Raw genomic sequence first — 22,332 nt, forward strand, 5'->3', positions numbered from 1 at the left:
TGAAGTCTGACCCCAGAAGCCTCTATTTCTCCTCTGGGCTCCACGAAAGCTGGCTCGATAACCACACTTCTGCAAGGTGGCCTGGCCCCTGAGTTGATCTTCATTCCAGCCACACCGTGCCACCCTCATATGAGTCTCAAAGACCCACAGCGTGTTCCCAGAAAGGGTCAGGAAGAGTGTGCCAGGGCCGTGGCGGGTGAAGAGCTGCCCTGCGGTGGGGCACTCAGAGAAGGGACACCTCAGGGAGTCTGGCAGGGGGCACCCTTGCCCCTTCAACCTCCATTCTCTGAAAGTATTCTTTCTCAGGGGAGGCAGGCTTGGAGCCAGGAGTAGGAGAGGATGAGGACTGAGCCCTCCACACCAGAGGGTCGCCACACGTACAACCATTATGAGCAATGAGAGAGACGGGCATGGATGAGTTTCGGACTTCATAGGCTTGTTCCCCAGCATCTGTCACTCCTCCTTCTGGTTCCTGATTCTCCTTTGGAAAAGCTACCTCTCCCAACTTGTAGTCTCTGGCGTCTGAGTAGACACACTCCAGGCCTGGTCCATCAGTATCTACTTCTCACTTGTTGTTCAGTCGCTAAGTCATATCCGACTCTTTGTGACCCCACGGACTATAGCATGTCAGGCTCCTCTGTCCTCCACTATCTCCCAGAGTTCGCTCAAATTCATGTCCTTTGAATCAGTGATGCTATCTAACCATCTCATCCTCTGTTGCCCTCTTCTCCTTTTGCCTTCAACCTTTCCCAGCATCAGTCTTTTCCAACGAGTCAGCTCTTTGCATCTGGTGGCCAAAGAATTGGAGCTTCAGTTTGGCAACAGTCCTTCCAATGAATATTCAGAGTTGATTTCCTTTAGGATTGACTCGTTTGATCTCTTTGCCGTCCAAGGAACTCTCAAGAGTCTTCTCTAGCACCACAGTTCGAAAGCTAGCCACTGCAACTGGTTCAAGGAGGAGCGCATGAGAATAATTGTTCAAATGAAACTCAATCAAAAGGTTGCTCTCGTATGAAAAAAAAAAGGGGGGGTGGGGGAAGTTCCCTTTCCACCAGTATGACTCAGCCGAGAGACGGTAAGGCCAGACTTCTGCCTAACTTCATCTGAAGAACATTAGACTTAAGAGATGCAGAGAAACTGGGTTCAGATGACATTTTGTGAGCACCTGGATACAGCCATACCTGAAATCAGTCTGTCTTTGAACTCTTCAGTTACATGAGCCCTTAATTCTTTGTTTTTCATTTGTTTGTTTGTTTAAGCTGATTTGAATTGAGCTTCTTTCATTTAACAGCAAGAATCCTGACTCAAAGACCAGGGAAATCATGGGTCAGTCTGGTTTGGAGTAGCCAGGCTCATTCATACCATTGCTATACAAGTGTGAGATTTTAATTATGGAAATCATCCCAGAACTCAATTTCTCAAGCTCGACAATTCCTTGGGGTGGAGCGGAGGTGGCAGAAAGAAGAAAATTATTTTTTAATTCTTATCCTTATTAAAAGTTGGCTGGGCACACTGCTTATAAAAACTCTTGTTCAAATTGCATATAATTTGATTGGATTGTGAAAGAAATCCTTCTGGAGGTTGGTCTGGATGCTGCTCTTTCCACAAAAGTAAAATCAATGACCTCTGATGAATATTATGAATTTCAATTATCACCAAAGGAGAAAGACCCTCACAGTAAAAGTACCAGCTCCTCTGTCCCTTCAAGCATGCCCCAAAGAACCCACTTATTAAAAAGGCATTGAGATTTCCCAACCCACTCAGGATTGCAGTTTCAAAGGTGGGGCCCTGGTAAAAGCTGGCACCAGAGGGTTATATTTTCTCTGGGCAGCAGGGGGGTGGGTGGCAAGGGTGTTCTCACCTGAATGGCCAGATGGACCACCAGGATAATTAGGGTTCTTGGTTGCAAACTGTAGAGACCCACATGGATGATGAGGGGACAGTTGGCTCTCCCTGCAGGATCTTGAGCCCCACAGACTAGAAGAGACAGGGAGGACCAGGCAGGGACCACAGGACTCTGTGGGGCCAAGAAAGAGCATCTCACAGCGACACTGCCTAGGAGAAGGGATCTCCCTTTAATTCTTCTTCTTTCCTTCAGTTGCTCAAGACAAAGTCCCAGGAAAGAGTGTTGAGGGGTCAGGCTAAGTGCCCACCTTTCAGGAAAGACAGGTGGAGAGGGTGGGCCTCGCCCCTCAGCTTTCAGGAGGGACGTTGTCACTGATGTCACCGGGGCTTAGCCAGCACCCCTCCTACATGGGGGAGGGGTGATTCCCTAAAGGACCTCGGGCAGCTTCAGAGAGGGGAGTGGATCACAGGCAGCCGGAAATGATCCCTGTCCCCAGGCGTCACTTGGGGCCAGACCACAGTGAGCCTGGGGAGCCTCAGCTCCCCTCTAGGAGCACTGGGTGGGGTACCCAGGGGACACACAGTAGATCCTTATGGAAAACGCAGCTCTCAGGACTGTTGACTCCAACAGAAATGCTACAAGGCTGTACTCGTGGGGTTAATTCTTTTTACAATGAATATTTATCACTTTCACGATAAAAATGATTTTTCATTTAGAAAATAAAAAAGCTACAGTTTCTGCGAGCCACAAACCAGAAGCTGAGGCTCATAGGCACAAATGCTTGCAATCAAGTCATCAGCACACTTGCAGTCCCCACTGTGGCTCCAGCCCTGCAGTCAGTCCCCGGGCGGGGTTGGGGGTGTCAGAACGGCGCGTCTCCTGGAGACACCTGCCTCCAGGAGCCCAGCTGGGCAGAGCCTCCCTTAAACTGCCCTAATGAGACTAGCTCAGGAACAAATTACTTGCTGCTTTTGCCTTGTGGAGACACGGCCAACACACACACATACACACACACACACACACACACACACACACACACGACCCTCCTGACCTTCTCTGGGGGACAGTGTCCTTGTCAAATTTCCATTTGCTCTGCAGGGTCCTCTCTCCCTGAGGCCCCTCGGGCTGTGCGCCAAGCAGCATGTGCTCAGGGCCTCTCCCCCCACTTCCTGAAGAGCAGCATTGAGGCCGCATTGTGACAGGGGGCTTGTTCCCTGCACACCTCCAGGGGGCCCCGTTCCTCCCGTGGTGGGTGTGAGTGGTACCCTGGAGTGTGCAGTGCCAGCCTCTACCTCTGCCCTCTCCTCAAGTCCTCAGGGAGACCCTCACCCATCCTAGAATATCAGATCTAGAAGGTCCCTCAGAGACATCTCATCTGGGGCTTTCATCTCCATTCATCCAGGAGAATTCTGCTCCAAGTGGGCAGGCCTGGCCTTGGGTTTGTTGAGACATCACCCTGCAAAGAACATCTCACCATCCCAGGTCCACCATCCTCAACGAAAGAACAAGGAACTCGAGGCTTGGAGAGGAGGCATGTCTGCCAAGGAAGCTCCTTAGGCAGAGCTGAGCGGCATTTTACAATTTGCAAAGGCCTCTCCTCCCCACATTGTCACATTTGACCTTCATGAGAGCTGGTCAGTGTCAGATGACGCTGCATTTCACACATCGAAGACAGCATTGACCAGATGATGTCTCATTGTTTTACGGGTCACTCGGAAGTAAAACGTTGACAAGTAGATCACGATGCAACAGTGAGACTCCATCAGTTATGTGACACCACCAGATTCAACAGGTGCGGACGAGGTGCACCTTAGAGTCAGTGCGATTCACTTCTTTCCATTTTACAGACTTTATTCTATGGAATCTGAAATAGACTCCAAGGTCTGGTCTGTTCACACATACACAGCTGGCCGGAGGGAAAGCCTGGGATGCAACCTCAGCCCCTGGTGCCCGGCTCCAGTCTGGTCCAGGGCAAGGAGACACGCTGCCCCAATCTCCCTTCAAGGATGGATCTGCCGCCCAGTGTGGGAAGCAGGGTCAGCAGAGAGTCCCCCACTTCTTTAGCATGATGCCCCAAGCTCACTGCAGAACAGACAGATATATTGTATTCTGTTAGTTGCTCAGTCGTGTCTGACTCTTTGCTACCCCATGGACTGCAGCACGCCAGGCTTTTCTATCCTTCACTATCTTCCGGAGTTTCCTCAGATTCATGTCTACTGAGTTGATGATGCTGTCCAACCATCTCATCCTCTGTCGTCCCCTTCTCCTCCTGCCCTCAATCTTTCCCAGCATTAGGATCTTTTCCAATGAGTCAGCTTTTCATACCAGGTGGCCAAAGTTGTAGCTTTAGCATCCATCCTTCCAGTGAATATTCAGGGTTGATTTCCTTTAGGATTGACTGGTTTGATCACCTTGCTGTCCAAGGGACTCTCAAGAGTCTTCTTCAGTACCACAGTTCAAAAGCATCAATACTTCGAGGGAAGAACTGAGATGCACCAAAGTGAGGTGTTTGAATAAGTCCACAGGCTGGCAGGGAAGTGAAACCACAGGTGTTGGCAGGGCTGGAACCTGAACACTTGTCCTTGGCTTAAGGAACTCTAGTGATGCTTTGATATTTCCACTAAATGTTGGCATGACCCCTGAGGTTCTTCCAGAAGAAAGGAGGGATAAACTCTACAAGGTGTGCCTGGATGACTATGATGCTTCCAATAAAAGTCTTTTTAACCTGAATTTTCTGGGACATCTACCCATCTTTCCCTTTCTCAGTCTATGCTGCTTTCATGAATCCTTGGACATGAATTCACACTTGCAGCTAAGCCTTCTGTTGTTTTCTTCTTCCTGTTGGAAGGAAAGCAAAGCAGAGGTCATTTAATAACCTGGTTCCACTCTCTAGTTCTAGTGTTAGTCACTCAGTCGTGTCCGACTCTTTGTGACCCCATGGACTATAGCTTGCCAGTCCCCTCAGTCCTTGGAATTCCCTAGGCAAGGATACTGGTGTGGGTTGCCATTCCCTTCTCCAGGGCATCTTCCGAACCCAGGGACTGAACCTGGGTCTCCTGCCTTGCAGGCAGATTCTTACCATCTGAGCTGCCAGGGAAGCCCTTCCACTCTCTGGCTCCATGATATTAATTTGACTACACAGGATCTTTAATGCTGCACCATCACAAAGACTCAATTTCATACATGAATGAGTCAATGTCAAACAGGAGGAGGAGGGGGAGGAGTGTGCCATGTTTTCTTATCTCCTCTTAAATGGTTTCTTACTTCATATTGATACAGATCAGGGACTGTGGATTATGCTGACAAGCTCATAAATTATCTGCTACTCACCAACAATACCAAGGTCCTGTTTTCTTGATGGGGTACTTAATGTTGCTTGCAAAGGATGTCCGTGAACTCAAAATTGTTTTGATTGCTATTTACCGACCAGGAACCTTGAACTTGAGACCCTCCTACTCCACAGAGGTACAGATGACATGCATGGAGGGAGCATTATCAAGGGACATAAACTAGAGCAATTAGAGTGAGATGGAGAAAGGGAAGAATGCATTACTAATCGGGGCATCATTACAGAGCATCTGAGAAGCTGAGCGAGATACAGTGTCAACATCGAAGGCCCAGAAGTGATGGGCAGAAGGGACCACGTTTAGAGCCAGAGGTCATTAACACGGGCAATTGACAGGCTTAATGACTCTGAGGGGGAGGCAAAACCACTCCGACAAGTGACAATATGTTAAAGTGGGCATTTTACTATTTTTCAGAAGCTGTAATTTTCAGATGATGACTTCGGGGATCCTTTAAGGAGGATAATTGATTACCTGACAAAGGACTTGTAGCATTTCCTCTCACAATAGAAGAGAGACAAGCAGACAGCCCGGCTCTGTCAAGCTGAATAGGAGCATTTTTCAGAGAAAACACTGCAAAGTTTATAACAATGAGAGCCAGAAGAACACAAATACATCTCGCCTTCTTGACAAATAAGATTTAATTAAGAGACTCTTCATGCTCAAAAACGAAGTCGTGCCTGCGCCGTGATGGGGAAGGCAACAGGCTGAGGGGGAGGGCCTCACTGGTGAGCAGCCCTGCATCGGCCCCTTAATTATCCATAAACGTCCCCGTGATGGAATTCCACTGCTTCCCCTCTTTTTAGCTAATTCTCTTTTTTTTTTTTACTGCAAATACTACTTGTGTTAATTAATGAGATAGGTAATTCAGCCCACAATAAGCACAGATGAAACAGGCAGGCAGGGGTTTATCCCCTCAAGGAATTGTAATAACTTCACACTTTTGTTGCTGTTCAGTTGCTAAGCTGTGTCTGACTCTTTGCGACCCCATGGACTGCAGGGATGTGAACCGTGGGCACCGAAGGTATTTGCACAAAGATCCCCTGTGTCTCCCGGGTCCCCATGTAAACCTGCAGCCCTGGCGGGATCTGACCTTCCCAGCTGGTGCTCACCAGCCGACACTCCCAAAGCCAGGGGCTTCCATCCGGACCCTTCACTGGTCCCTCCATGGCCCCTGTGACTGCAGATGGTCCTGAGGCTTCTCCTCAAACCCAGCATCAGGCTGGTGGGTCCAGACAAGTCCTATTGCAGACTGACTCTCAGACCCCTGCTGGCCACGCCAGGGGTTCCTGCTGCATATTTCCTGGCCTTCTCTCCAACTTTCTCCTGAGATGTGACCAAGGCCCTAAAACTGAGCTCTGCCATCCCACCCAGGTTCTGAGCTATGAACCAGGCTCTGATGGGGAATCAGATGGAAAAGAACAGCCCTAGACAAGGAGAACTTCCTGTTATAACCGGAAACATCCGAAGGGCAAATCTGACCCCAGTCGTCATACCCCTGCTTCAAACCTTCCAGAGGCTTCCACAGCCCTTAGGTTGGAGCCCTGACTCCCCAGGTCCCTGCCCCTCACCTCCCACCTCTGTGTGCTCTTGGTCCTGGCCTTGGACATACCAGGCTCCCAGCACCTCAGGGCCTTTGCACATGCTGTCCACTCCCAACTCCTGGAATGTTCCCCTCCCCCACCCAAGTACTCACCTAGTCACCTGCAGCTCCCCTGTCCTGTCTCAGATGAAATATCATCACCTCCTTGGGGGATTCTTCCATGTCTCGCATCATCCCCCAATCCTGACCCAGGGTCTAGATCAGGCCTCCAAAGCCTCTGTCATAACACCATGGTGATTTTCCTTCCCAGTAAAGACCACACATGTGACATGAGGTCTTTATTATCTGAGGATGATGCAAACAGGTAAAAGGCCATCTGAGGCAAATCCAATTGAACTGAGAACCAAAGCTTCACAGCACATATTTTGCGATTTAACAAACATGTTCCTGGGAGTTACTTTTAGCCAAGTGCTGTTCTCAGTACCCTACACGTATTAAATTTCTCAGTCCTCCGTGGATACTGGTACTACTTATCCCCATTTTACAGATAAGAACATGGAGGCACAGGAAGGCTGCCCAGCCAGTAACTGGCACCGTCAGAGTTCCCACTCTTAACCACCTCTGAACTAAAAGCTTTTGCTAGAAAAAGCAAAACTAAATTCTGCTCCGTCTCTGCTCCTCAATACCTGTCCGCTAGCCAACCCCTCCTTGGCCTTGTTCTGGGGAACGTGTTTAGTCTTTGCAGGGATGTGCTGAGTGCTGGGAGCTGGCCCAAGACTGATACGATGCATGCAGTTTCCACATTCTTCTGCATTATTAATACAATACGGTGCCTGGCACGTGGGAATCAGCATGTTTCATCTGGGTTGAACAGGTGGGGATAATGGAGGTGGAAATGCCAACCCACTGCACTGTCCTCGCCTGGAAAACACCGTAGACAGAGGAGCCTGGTGGATTTGCCTCGGGAGCCATCAGACACCGAGCTGTTGACCAATCTCAGACCTCCAGTTGAATTCAACTCTTACACGAGGAAAGGGGATGTTAGTTTGGAATAAACAGGCCTATTCTTTGAGGGCCAAGCACAGACAAAAAGACAATGAGCGTGAAGAGTAAGACCTTCAATTCGAGCGACAGATCCCACCCTATGCTGAATCTTCTCTGTAGCTGAAAAGCAGACGGGATGGGGCGCCTCTGGTCACTTGCCCCCCAAGCTGTCCGTGGCAACATGCCCTCAGTGCCAGTCTACAGGAGCACCGTGGAACCACACCTCGGTCAGCAGGGCCACTTACCAAACCCTCTCCCTCCATCTACTCCTCACTCACCTGTCTCCAGCCCCCTAGCACCACACCCCAGAGGCCAGACCTCTTCTGATCCCCACTGGGGCCAGTGGTCAGTTAGTCTCCCAGGCCAGGACTGCCGTGGGGGTGGGGAGGGGAGGATGAGAGCCCCTCAGGATGACACAACCTCAGAAAGGAACACAGAAAATACAGTCAGATCCACCACCTTGTGGGGTCTGACCGCCAGCAAACCGGCTCTGCCTGCCCTGTCGGCTTTCATTGTCTGTCTCCTCCCCAGCCTGTTGTCGCCTGGATCCCCAGAGATGCCAGACCCCAGGAGGTGTGCACAGAGGGGTCAGATCTGCCTCATCTGTTTGACTATCTGATTGAGACTCTCCTTGTTCTGCTTCCCACTGATTTCTTCGTGTCCCACTGGACATTTCACAGGTGCTGAATGAATGTTTTCCTGAAGGAATGACAGAAACTTCGGTTTGGGAAGGTGCTGCTGGTATTTGACCTTGGAGTGAGAATCACCTTCAATAATCAAAAGATCTTTGATTTTAATTTGCTCATCAAAGATACTTTTTTCCTTCCTGAGATGTTGATCTGGTCCCTCTCTCAGCTGCTTTGTCCATGTGGGAAGCAGACAGAGAACTGCCTGAACGTGGAGTCCTTGGTAGAGCGGCCGTAATTGGCCAGCTTGCTTCTGCCTCTCCTGGGGCGGAAGCAGAGAGCGTCCTCCTGGGATGCTGGTTACACTGGCGGGTGTGCCCCTTCCTTCTGCGCTGCAGGTGGCCTGGGGCGGGGCGGGGGGAGGGTGAAATACAGCCCCATCCCTGCGCATGCGCAGTTGCAGTGTCTGACTCTGTGCCCCCCGTGGACTGCATGTAGCCCGTGAGGCTCCTCTGTCAATGGAGTTTTCCAGGCAAGAATACTGGAGAGGGTTCTCATTCCCACTCCAGTATCTCCACTCGTTCACCCCAAATAAAACATCCTAATTCTCACACGCCAGCCACTACATCGTATTACAGTAGAAAGCAAAAACCTGCGTGCCTCGTAACAGTCTTAGGAGCTTTTCAAATGGAGGAAGCAGCCCCTTAGTTTCTGCTCATGGAGCTTTGAATCCCATGCAGCACTGGACAGGGGTCTGGAGGCCATCTAAACCAGACCCACTCTCCGCCCATGGGCTCAGCCCAGCAGGCTGTGTCCCCACGGCCCTTTTTTCCTGCTGTAAAGTGAAGAGGAGGAGCTACCTGCTGAAGAAGGTGCACCAGGGCAGCACCCAAACGGTTTATCCTGCAGAGAGGACGTTACTGCTTTCCCAGCCCTGCCCTCGGAGTCCAGGATCAGCCTCAGTGAGAGGTCCAGGTGTCGCCAGAGATGTTTCAGCCCAAAGGACCCAACCCTTCCTGCTACAAAGATAGCAAAACAGATAAACTCCAGTCGAACTTTAAAAATCTCTATGCCGGAAGCTTTTGATCCTCTCTCTTTATGATCAACTGGATTAATTAGATTTCTCTACTGGCACCTTTATCTGAGATGATGGGGTTTTAACCAGGAACAAGTTTGTGACTTCTCTATGTCTTGATTTTCTTGTCTTTTAAGGGTTGGAGCTATATAAATAATGTAAGAGGAAATAACCAACAACAGTGCCTGGTTCAGACATCCAATTAACAAATTCATGCCTTTAGTTAAAGCTTCACTCACTCCATCCCACCCTACCTCTTTTCCTCGTTAGCTCTTTTTTAAAAAACATTATTTCATTTACTTACTTTATCTTTCGGCTGCCCTAGTCTCTGTTGCTGCGCTCAGGCTTTGCCTAGTTGCGGTGAGCGGGGGCCACCCTAGTTGCCGTGCTCTGGCTTCTCATTGCAGTGGCTTCCCTTGCTGTGGAGCACGGGCTTTAGGGCACACGGGCTTCAGTAGTCGCGGCACGTGGGCCTGATAGAGCACAGGCTCAAACGTTGTGGCGCACGGGCTTAGATGCCTCATGGCGCGTGGAATCTTCCCAGACAAGTGGCCGATGCAGGGAACACTGGTTTGATCCCAGTGAATGCTTTACCACTGAGCCACCAGCGAAGCACCCTCATTAGCTCTCTCTGCTCGATAAGAGAGAGAATTGTTCTTCAAATCTGTCTAGATGTAATATTTGGAGGTTAAAAAAAAAACTGGCTAGTTCCTCATGTCATAGCATCAGCTCCAGCCTAGGACATGATGGCTACCCACAATCCTGACCACAGTCCCTTCTGAATTTTTTTTTTTTTTGCTTTATTTTTCCCCTAATTTATTTTTTTTTAATATCAAACCTATTAAAAAAAAGGTTGCAGTCATACAGTTAGCAGCCACATACCCTTCATCGAGATTCACCAGCTGGCGCTACCGGGCAACACATGGGTCTTCCCTTTCTGTGGGCATTATTTATAGAGTGTGTATGCTTGTGTGTACGTGTGCATCTGTGTGTAGCTTGCCTTTTCTGTCTAAACCATTTGAGACACTGGTGCAGAGACCACAATATTTCATTCCTAAACGCTGCAGTATCTAAGGAGAAAGACATTTTCCTACATAATATCAATACCATTTTCACACTCGAGACAGTTAATGTTGACACAGTACTCTAGACAGTCCAAATTTAGTGCTTTTTTTTTTTTTCATTTCAGGATCACGCACTGTATTTGGTTGTCGCGATTCTTTCATTTTCTTTAATATGGAACAATGTGCATTTGTTCTCATCTAATATTGACATTTTTGAAGATTCCAGACAGTTGCTTTGTACCATAGATCCCGGAAGTGCTCAGAGATGATGCGAAGGGGTCAAAGGAAACAGACACTATGACAAAGGGCTTCTCCTCGACAACACTGAATCATTTGAGCATAAAAAAGCATGGAAATGGATAGGAACACACTGACTATTTTTTCTATAAATCTGTGAGTTCATAGTGATATTTAAAAGATGACTGGGACTTCCTTGGTGGTCCGGAGGTTAAGAATCCACCTGCCAATGCAAGGAACTTGGGTTCGATTCCTGGTCTGGGAAGATCCCACGGGCCTCGAGGTAATTAAACCAGTGCTACAGCTGCTGAAGCCTGTGTGCCTGGAGCCCATGCTCTGCAACGAGAGAAGCCATTACAATGAGAAGTCCACGATTTACAGTGAAGAGTAGCCCCCACGCACCACAATTAGAGAAGGCCCAAGCAGCGACGAAGACTCAGCACAACCAAAATTAATTAGTTAATTATTTTTAAAAAATATGACTGAGGGCCAGGGGCCATTTTTTTCTGAATAATGCCAGCTGATGTGTCTAAGGAATGATAGAATTGGAAAATGTAATAATTGATTCAGGTGCAGACCATCCGTGAACTCTAAAACCTTTGAGGGAAACCACTTTGGGGAACACAAGATCCCAAAGTATCACCCTACATGTTACTTAGCAATAATAAAGGGGGAGAAAAGATCCTATACAACAGAGAAATATGGTAAACACCAACTTTAACTAAGAATTAACATCCCAATGACAGATGAATAGCCTGCGATGGGCTGAGCAGAGCCTCCGTTTGCAGAAATCCTGGCCTTAATCCCTTGGGAAACAGTCACACTCACCCATCCTGTGGGACGTCCTACAGGCTCCTGTCTGACCTCACCTGGGCTGCCAACACACACTCCCTGCTCTGAGCTCCGCCTCATGCCAGGCCCTGTGCTGGTGCTGGGGATGGAGAGATGAACCCTGACCTTCAAGGATGGAGACGATGCTCAGGAGTCTGGGTCCTCAGGGTCTCCGGCATCTGGGTGACCATCAGATGACTTCTAGACGATTGCAATTTCTCCACCAAGAGGAAAAAAGAAAAGTACATAGATGTGCTGTTTTCTTCTCCAGATCAAACTAGGTGGGCTGGTTTCAGAATAATCTGTCACTAGAGAGGCATGCTTAGGAGCAATTTGTGGGCTCTTGGTCATTCCATCAGGCGAGACAGCCAGGGTAATTGGACTATTACCATCAGGGCTGCCATCAGCATCTGTGGCTGTGACAACATCAAAGGGCCACAGCCAAGCACCTGCTGGAACAGGAGCTTTTATCCATGGGTCAGAGTCGCTCTGCAGCGGCGCTGCTGTTGAGAAAGCAGACCCAGCCACAAACGGCAGCAGCTTCAGAACCAGCCAAGAGAGCGACGGGAGGAAGGTCTGCAAGATGGCGAAGTCAGATCATTCTGCCTAGAGCTGGGGACTTCCAAGGATCCTCAACCTCCTGCTCTGCAGCCTAAGAGGCAGTCCTCAGAACTTTGACTCATTCATTCTGCACATATGTCGGGAGGACCAACTATGTGCCAGACACAGCTGTGGTTCCTGAGATGCAGCAGAAAACAGAAACAGGCCCCAGCTTCAGGAGCATAAAAATGTTACAAGAAAATCTGAGATTCTGCAATTACAACTTGGAGAGGCTGGCAAGACTTGACAAAGCAAGATAGATAACCCTGAAAGCACAGAAAGGTGGGGAGGTGACATATTGAAAATACTAAAATTTGGAACTTTTGTACATAAAATGATTACACAAAGTCTCTATATATGTCTGTAAAAGTATTTGCAAATCAATAATAGATGAAGAATTCACTTAATATAGTTCAATATATGAAAGAACTCTTATAAACTGACAAGAAAAAGAAGCAACAGCTATAAAGAGACAATCTATGGGAAAATATACCTCTTCTGAGCTCACAACTTGTTGGCAATACATCCCATAAAAGTAAAACTAAACTACATCTTGTACCAATAGACATAAGGATGTCACAACAGTATAGTTTTAAGTGCTCTGGATCCAGAAAAAAAAACATTAATTCTCTTTAATAATGGAGTGGCTTAGTGCTTTGCAAGTATATCCACCTGGTGGAATGTTGCACAGCTGTTGTAAAGAACTGCTTTAATTTAGAGCTATTAAAGGTGATTTTAAGTATTTCTACCAGGAATTGAGTGATAAAACCAAGATGCATAAAAATGTTAGTTATGGGTTTATCAATTCTGCAATCTTCTTTTTAAATTTTTATTGGCGTATAGTTGCTTTAAAACGTTGTGTTATTTTCTACTGTACAGCAAAGTGAACCCGCTATACATATACAGACATCCCCTCTCTTTTGGATTTCCTTCCCATTTAGGCCACCGCAGAGCACCGAGTAGGGCTTCCTGTGCTATGCCGGAGGTTCTTGTTAGTGACCTGTTTTATACACAGTATTGCGTCCACGTCGATCCCAACCTCCCAGTTCATCCCACGTCCCACTTTCCCCCCTTGGCGTCCATATGTTTGTTCTCTAAGTCTGTGTATCTATTTCAGCTTTGCAAATAGGTTCATCTGTACCATTTTTCCAGATTTCACATATATGCATTAATATACAATGCTTTTTTCTTTTTCTGACTTACTCACTCTGTAGGATGGTCTCTAGGTCCATCCATGTCTCTGCAAATGGCGCAAGCTCATTTCTTTTTAAAGGCTGGAGGCTGAGCAATATTCCACTGGGTGTATGTGCTACATCTTTCTTGACCTTTCAGCTTTGTTAATTTCATCTATTAACTTCTGTTTTCTATTTTATTGGCTTTAGTTCCTTATCTTTAATTTTACTTATCTAGTGCTTGCTTTCACCTTTTTTTCTTACGATGGAATCTTAAGTCATGGATTTTTTTTAATCTTCTTTTATAACATCTGCATTTTAAACTAAAAATTTTCCTCTCTGCATTCCTTTACTTGCATCCCTCCAATTTTGATGTTGTATCATCATTATCATTCACCAAAATTTCTTTTTAAAATAAATTTATTTTGAAAAAATATTGAGTCAACTTAGAATGAAATATAAAGCAAATAATAATTCAGTTGATACACAAATGTGTCCAAAATTATGAAGGAAAAACAGAAGTTACTGAGGTTTGGGACATAATATTGAAGCACTAAGTTGAAAACAAAAAAAAACCCTTTTGCTTGAAAATTTGTCAAAGAGGTTAAAAAAGCAAATAATCTCCATTGATCAGAAATAAAACTGAAAGCTATCTGAGAATGTCAGTTGAGATAGTAGGATCTTGTTTGTTTTACACTGAGTTGGCCACCTTATCTGCTTACCATAACTATCCCCGTTATCTGTACACCCCTTCTTCCTTTAGTAACAGACACACTTGGCAGCACAGACTTAGGACTACAACTTCAAGCCTGTCTTGCAGCGATTTGCTTTTTGTTGTTGTTGTTTTCCTTTTTCCTTTTTTGACCACACCACGCAGCATGTGGGCTCTTCATTCCCTGACCAGGAATGGAACCCTATGCCCCTTGCATTGGAAGCATGGAGTCTTAACCATTGAGCCACCAGCAAAGTCTGCCTCCCTTGCAGTGATTTGTGGCCAGGTAAATACAGCTTATTTAACTTACATGCAGAGTACATCATGCAAAATGCTGGGCTGAATGAATCACAAGCTGGAATCAAGACTGCCAGGAGAAATATCGACAACCTCAGGTATGCAGATGATACCACTCTAATGGAAGAAAGGGAAGAGGAACTAAAGAGACTCTTGATGAGGGTGGAAGAGGGAAGTGAAAAAACGACTTGAAAGTCAACATTCAAAAAACTAAGATCACGGCATCTGGTCCTATCACTTCATGGCAAATAGAAAGGGGAAAAGTGGAAACAGTGACAGATTTATTTTCTCCAAAATCACTGTAGACAGTGACTGCAGTCATGAAATTAAAAGAAGCTTGCTCCTTGGAAGGAAAGCTGTGACAAACCTAGACAGCATATTAAAAAGCAAAGACATCATTTTGTCAACAAACGTCTGTACAGTCAAAGCTATGGTTTTTCCAGTAGTCATGTACGGATGTGAGAGTTGGACCATAAAGAAGGCTAAGTGCCAAAGAATTGATGCTTTTGAATTGTGGTGCTGCAGAAGATTCCTAAAAGTTCCCTGGACTGCAAGGAGATCCAACCAGTCAATCCTGAAGGAAATCAACCCTGAACCTTCACTGGAAGGACTGTTGCTAAAGCTGAAGCTCCAATACACTGTCCATCTGATTCGAAAAGCCAGCTCATTGGAAAAGGCCCTGATGATAGGAAAGACTGAGGGCAGAAGGAGAAGGGGGCGACAGAGGATTAGATGGGTGGATGGCATCACTGGCTCAGTGGATATGAGTTTGAGCAAGCTCTGGGAGACAGCGGAGGGCAGCGGAGCCTGACACGCTGCAGTCCATGGGGTCGTAAAGAGTGGGGTGTGACTGAGCGGCTGAACGAGTGCCAGTGGAACATGAATACAGGTGAGGGGTACCCCTGCCAGCCTGTGCCCACGAAGGGAAGTGTGTACCCTGTTCTTTTCCTTTCCTCTCTTCTCAGTGTTGAAATGCAGACAAGTGTGGGGCATCTGGACCAAATGGGTCAAACCAGCGGCCTTGGTGTAACAGAGCAAAAGGATAGAAGGAGCCCAGGCCCCTGACAGCTTCACGGGCCAAAACTGCTATACCAGCTCAGCTGTTCATGAATGAGAAATAAACTTCTATCTTGTACAGACTTCCTAGGTGGTAAAGAACCTGCCTACCAGTGCAGGAGACACAAGAAACATGGGTTCAATCCCTAGGTGGGGAAGACCCTCTAGAGTAGGAAATGGCAACCTGCTCCAGTATTCTTGCTTGGAAAGTTCCATGAATAGAGGAGCCTGGCAGCCTATAGTACCTGGGGTCACAAAGAGTTGGACACTACTGAGCCACTGAGCAGGCACACTTGTATAAGCCAAAGTCTCTATCAGAGTAGCCAAAGCTAACTCCTAGTTAATTCAGAGCCCACAGACATTGGATAAAGATCTTACAGACATTCTGATTAGGGCTGTTGAGATATTTCCTACAGAATAAAGGAGTCAGATTGACTAAGACTCTCTGCTCCTATGGCAAGGGGCCAGGGTTCAGTCTCTGATCAGGATACTAGATCCCACATGCCTTAACTAAGATCGAAGATCTCACATGTTACAATGATTAAATAAGACCCAGTACAATCAACGACTAAGCGACTTCACTTTCACACACTGGAGAAGGCAATGGCAACCCACTCCAGTATTCTTGCCTGGAGAATCCCAGGGACGGGGGAGCCTGGTGGACTGCCGTCTATGGGGTCGCACAGAGTCGGACACGACTGAAGTGACTTAGCAGCAGCAGTACAATCAAATAAATAAAATATTAAACATAACCCATGGCAGCTGATTTTGTGGGTTGAAAAATTGAGTCCAAGACATGAAATGAATCATTCACCAAAGCTAGATGCAAATTTTGCTACTAAAGCGTGCAGGTGATCAGTCTACCCCAGCCAGCAAGTAACCAACCTGAGGCTACATCCTGCCGGGAGACCTGTTTGAGCAGTCCGCAGTTCACTGATCTGTGCAACTGGTTCTTAACATTAAAAACGAGACGATGCCACAAAATATGTATATCAGATAACCACACTGTACACTTCAAATATCTTACAATTTCAGTTGTCAATTGTACCTCAATAAAGCTGGGGAAAAATAGGCACGATTTCACATTAAAATCTAGATTTCGTTTCCTCTGAAAACTCAAAGGCAAAGCAGGCTAGATGCACCTTCTATCAGGCAACTTAAGACCTGAGCAGGTCAGGGCTGCCCTCAATGGGCTGAGTAGGCAGCTGAACTTGACACAGTGCTCAGCACTCTCTGCTGGCCCTGATAGTCATTATTAGTTATTATCTCTGACAGCTGGGCTTTTTGGTAAACAAACCTCTACCCATCTCTTTGCTAAAAACAACAGAACAAAAGACGAATCGAGAAAGCCAAGTGTTTCAAGAAAAACTAAGAGCTCTGATTTACTATGCAAACAAAATACAATTGTGTTAGAAAAACACACTGAAACAGCTACCCTCATGGACACCTCCTCTCTGGGAGGAGCCTTCTATAGACATGTGAGTTTTGATCCCATATGCACAATCTCTGGATACAAGCCCCCTTCTAACAGCTCTTCTAACCAGAGCAGGACTCCAGGGCCCCTGGATTCAGGGAACCCGCTCGCTTTTTCCAGATGACGTCATTGCGTCTGGAGCCAAGTCCCTATTTGGAGGTGTTTTCTTTGACTTTTTGCATTTTCCCTCTTGGACCCAGGAAGCAGCTCAAGCCAGGCTTGCTTCCCCAACACGTTAACACAAACAGCCTGCTTCAGAAACTAAAGAGGCACATGCTACCTTAATCACATGGTTGCTATTGAAACACTCGCGTGTTAGACAAAACCCTTCATTTGGGAGGAAAATTAGTTGTACACAAACAAGAACACATTTCATCTTCAATTAAAATCTGTGACACTCCCTTGGCAGAGAACTCTGGCTATTTCTTTTCTTTTCTGTGTTCCACCTCCTCCCCTCCCATGAGGGATTTTCTTGGCAATAGGGCCAGTCTTTGTGGCCTCAAGAGGGTCCCTCCTGTAATCTTCTTCATCAGCCATTCCCTGGCCTCTGTTGAAGCTTCAGTTGACCTAGCTCACCCTCTCTCCCAGCCCTGTTTCCTCTTGTGCCCGGCCCCTCCCCACAGCCCCTGAAGAGTAAAAACTGTCAAGTCAGGGACAGCTGCCCTGCCCAGTGCCCAGCTCCTGGAGGGAGACCAATGATTAAACATGATGGATAACAGTGAGTGGAAGGGGAAGGGCCCAAACTCCCAGATTGATTGCCAAGTGCCACAAATAATGAAATCGTCCATCTTCCATCCACTAAAGAGGAATCTGCTGCAGCTCGTTGGAAAAGGGCAGTGAGGAAAGTCCTGCCTCCTTCTTGGAGTGATTCTCGCTCTGAAATGTTCCTGCTCCCACAGCCCAGCCAATGCCCAGACCCCTGGGGACTGTGCAGGTGCACCACCCCCTGGAGGTCTTCCCCGAGGAGGAGAGGGGTCTGCAGCACCCTCACCCACTACCCACAGGGGCAGGTGGTCCTTGACCCCACAACCTGCTAACTCACTTATGACTTACTCTCAGTCCCCACAAGGAAAGGAAGCCAGTCAGCCCCTGCTTCCTCAGCCATGGCCACACTCGTGTTACTGACATAAAGCCACTCAATTTTCATCATTTCACTGGGAATATCTCAATAACACTTTCCCAGGGACGTGGGATGGAAGTGCATTTCAAGGCTGCCAGGATCCAGGACATGCTTTGAGAACTTTCTATCATCCCAATGACCAAACTTTAGGACGAGCATCAGAGTCCCAGCATTAGCAGCCAAAGACGGCCCCCACCTCACCTCCACTGTCCACCATGAAATACACCTCGCTGTTTTCTTCCTCTTCACTAGTTATTACCTGAAGTACTCAAGAATTTCATCAAATCTAAGGTGCCTGGGGAAGAAAGCAGGGGGATGTCAGACAGCAAAGAAGCACAGACCAAACCAGGAGACCCCAGAGGGAACGCTCCCAGCAGAGACAAGAGGGGGTTGGGGGATGGGGTGGAGATGAGGTTTTGAGTTCGGGGTGGTGTAAGGAAGAACATCTGAAACTACCAACACAATTAAGATCGCCACACGCAGGGAGAACACACGAGGCGTTTATCGAGGGCGCAAAGAGCAGGAGGTCATTAAACTAAGGGCTTCCACAAGACAGTCATTTCATAAACGGCCCTGACATTGCAGGGAAATCTAAATTAATTATTTGTTTGGCTGTTCATGGAAGAAGATGAGAGGTAGTTTCCAGAAGTAAAAGATAACCAAATTATGTGATTTTTTTTTTAAAAAAAGAGGCAAAATATATGTGTGTAAATATACAAATATAGGAGAAAGGAAGCAAGAGCAAGATGAAGTATAAAAACGAGAAGGAAAAGGAGCCATGATGAAGGGAAATCAAGGTTACTCATTTCTTGCTGTTGTAGGGGGAATTCCTCTGGCAGAACAAAACTTAGAAGCCACCTTCGCCTTGCACTTGGATCAGAAGCTGATAGCTGTATACCCGAGGGTGCCGGCTCTGGCTGGGGCCACGGCGGCCCCACAGAGCTCCGAAGGAGCCAGCGCTGAGGCCACGTCCACTGTCCTGTGAGTCCCGCAGCCCCCAGCTGCCGGCATAGGGTCCCCCGACTCACTGCTTCCCACCCCTCCCAGCTCCCCTCTCCAGCTTTAGAGCTTCACAAACGGCAACGCAAGGGGTCATTTCACGAAACAAACACTGCCTCCTGTACCCACTCTTCCTCGCCTCTCCCAGTGGCTTCAAAGACAACATCTTGATTTGGTGCTAAGATGCCTTCAGCACGTCTCTAAGCCTCTTTTTTCATCCTTTGCAACAGCAACAAAAAAAACACAACAGGCCCTGGGCTTAGTGCAGAATGCGGCCCCTCCATTTAGGTGTATTTTTATTTCTATGGTTACCATCCTCCTGCAGCAAAGCATGCTGGTTTTCCATTTACACTGGGATATGGTTTCCCTTTCAAACCAGAGTCTTTTAGTGAAAACAAACATGGGCTTATTTAAAGAAAAACATTCAGTGAATATTCACCAAACTACCTGTTTGTGTAAATGAAACATTACTGGAACACTGCCATGCTGGTTCATTTACATGTTGTCTCCGGCTAAGAAGAGTGAAGAAGCCACAATAGAAAGCAGGCGCCTCACCCAGCCTCAGAGTTACTCTCTGACCCTTCCTAGAACACATGCACGCACCCCTGGAGTAAGGGCTTTTCCTGGTGATGTGTGGGTGTGGCAAAGTGGAGATGGTATCTCGGTGATGATTTCAATTGGTTGACCAGTGAGCACCAGTTAGGAGCTTGGGCTGCAGGATGAGATGGCACCAGGCAAACTCCAATTGCCTCACTTACCATCAAGCCCCTTCTCCTGAACCATCTTCAGCTTCCTCATCTGTCAAATGGGAAACAGGCCCCACCTTATGGAGTTCTGGTGCAGAATAATGAGATCATAAGGAAAAGACACAAGCCCAAAGCCTGGCATAGAGCAGACACTCAGGAGGTGCCCATGGTAATGATCGCAAGTGCTGATGGGGAGAAAACACATCTCCTACCAGTTGTGCGGCTGATGCAAGAGACGCGGGTTCAATCCCTGGGTCAGGAAGATGCCCTGGAGTAGGAAATGGCAACCCACTCCAGTATTCTTGCCTGAGAAATTCCATGGGCAGAAGAGCCTGGCAAGCTAAAGTCCATGGGGCCACAGAAAGTCAGACACGACTGAGTGACTGAGCATGCAGCAGTGGGATGAGCGGTGCTCAGAGTAGCGGAACTTCCACAGTTGGGGGAAAATTATACTGAAAAGCCAGTCGGGCTTGGAGAATAGAGCCACCAAACTGGGGGAAAGACCTCAATGAAATAACTACTCAGACATATTCTTGATATGGAGCTGAGATCAGGCGGGAGAAGGTAGGAGGAAATTTGATTGCTAAGCAACACATCCTGACGCTGGGGTTGGCAAAATGGCAGGCCAGAAGGAGAACGGTGGGGAGCCCTCCTGAGAAGCACCACCCACAAATGACTTTGCCCTCTTCCTGGGACTCCCGGGGACCCGGGCCTTCCCTCTGTGCAGCGGGCTCTGTCCCACATCACACACCAGAGACGGGTGCTGAGCTGGGGGGACCCCCCGGGGCCGTAACTCTCCCCATCGGGTTGGAAACTCCACCCTTTGCACGAGGTGCTAATTATAGCTCCATGTGTGCAGTCTGTCACTTGCTAAAAATAGACTGTCTTGTTTCTATCTCCACAGGTGCAGCTGAGTTTGGGGAAATAACACCATTTTTAGCTCTGACGCAAGTAGGTGACTGATCCTAGACTCTGGGAACCAGGTCAGTCTGCGGGGGACTTCTTCCCAGGAGTGTGACCCACGGCAGCGGGCCAATCAAAAGAAGTTCTGCGACCCACCACGGGCTCAGCGGGGGGCGACGACATGGGCGGACAGGGCTCCCAATCAGCCTCGCACATGGAGGCAGCTGCAGAGCTGGAGCATCGGTGCTTGGCCACCAAAGCTGAGAGTCACCCGTCATCCAGGCAGGAGGGAGGTGGTCAGAGCAGGGCCCTGGGAGGTGTGGGACCCAAATCCAGCGAGAAGGCCAGGAAACAGGGGCGCTGGAGTGAGACAGGGAGGAGTGACTTGAAGACAATAGAGGTGCACGGGGCAGGGGGAGAGAAGATTGGGAAGTTTCATTCATTCATTCACTCACTCAACTGAAAATGTTTATGCCACAGGCTTCCCAGGTGGTTCTGGTAGTAAAGAATCCGTCTACCAAGGCAGGAGACACAGGAAATGTGCGTTTGATCTCTGGGTTGGGAAGATGCCCTGGAGGGAGGGCATGGCAACCCACTCCAGTGTTCTTGCCTAGAAAACCCCATGGACAGAGGAGCCTGGTGAGCTAAAGTCCATGGGGTCACAAAGAATCAGACACGACTGAAGCCACTGAGCATGCATGCACGCACTGTGTGCCAGGTTTTCTGCCAGGTGCTGGGTTGAAAGGAACAGACAGGATCCCTCAATTCACTTACTAAGTTAATATTCCAGCAGACACACGCTGAGCCAGACCCTGCCCTAGGGATGCAACAGCGAGCAGAGCCCCTTCCCTCCTGGGGGAATGGGATCATGGGGTGGGGGGGGGTCCAATACCCTCCTCCCCAGAAGCAAATGAACGAACATCATGACCCAGTGATTTGAGCAAAGGAAAAACCCACTTCCTGGGACACCAGAGCCCACCAGGTGCCAAGAAAGGGGTGGGAACTGGAGAAACAGGCGTGGTCTCTACCATGAGGGACCTTCCTGATCCCCAGGGAATCCCGACATTGGCTGCAGCCCAAGAGAAGGACCCAGGGCTCCGGGGCCCCGAGTTCTCCTCAGAGGAGCCCCTCCCAGCACCCGAGGGCGGCCCCAGACCAAGAAAACTCCCTCACTGGCCCGCCCCATGTGCAGCGAACCCCAGAGCCAGAGGGGTCTCAGACAGGATGCGGGCTTAAGAGGGTCTGACTCAGGATGTGCGACTTTGTGAATGGAGGAGGGTTGGGGGGGGCATAGTCATAAACTCCTCAGAATTCCAAGGAGGACACAGCTCTCCAGCCAGCTTAGACTCGGGGAGAAGCTGCTGGGCTCCGTGTGGTCAGAATGGTTTGCCGGGCTGTGTAGACACACCGTGTAGACACGGTACCAGCAGCCTGAGTGTGCAGATGGCAGGGTTCCACACAGCTCAGACAGACTTCACCTGAATATCTAACGGCCTGGACCCTGGAGATTGTTTCCGTCTTTACTGCTCTGGGACTGAACCTCTGCCGAGCTCCTCCCCAACCAAGCAGGCATTTCTGTGAGGGGGTCGGGGACCAGCCTCAGGAAGCTGCTTCAGCCCAGCGGGAGCAGGTGTCCCCCAGAC

Source organism: Ovis aries, chromosome 13 (genome assembly GCF_016772045.2).
Source record: "Ovis aries strain OAR_USU_Benz2616 breed Rambouillet chromosome 13, ARS-UI_Ramb_v3.0, whole genome shotgun sequence".
NCBI classification, from domain to species: domain Eukaryota; kingdom Metazoa; phylum Chordata; class Mammalia; order Artiodactyla; family Bovidae; genus Ovis; species Ovis aries.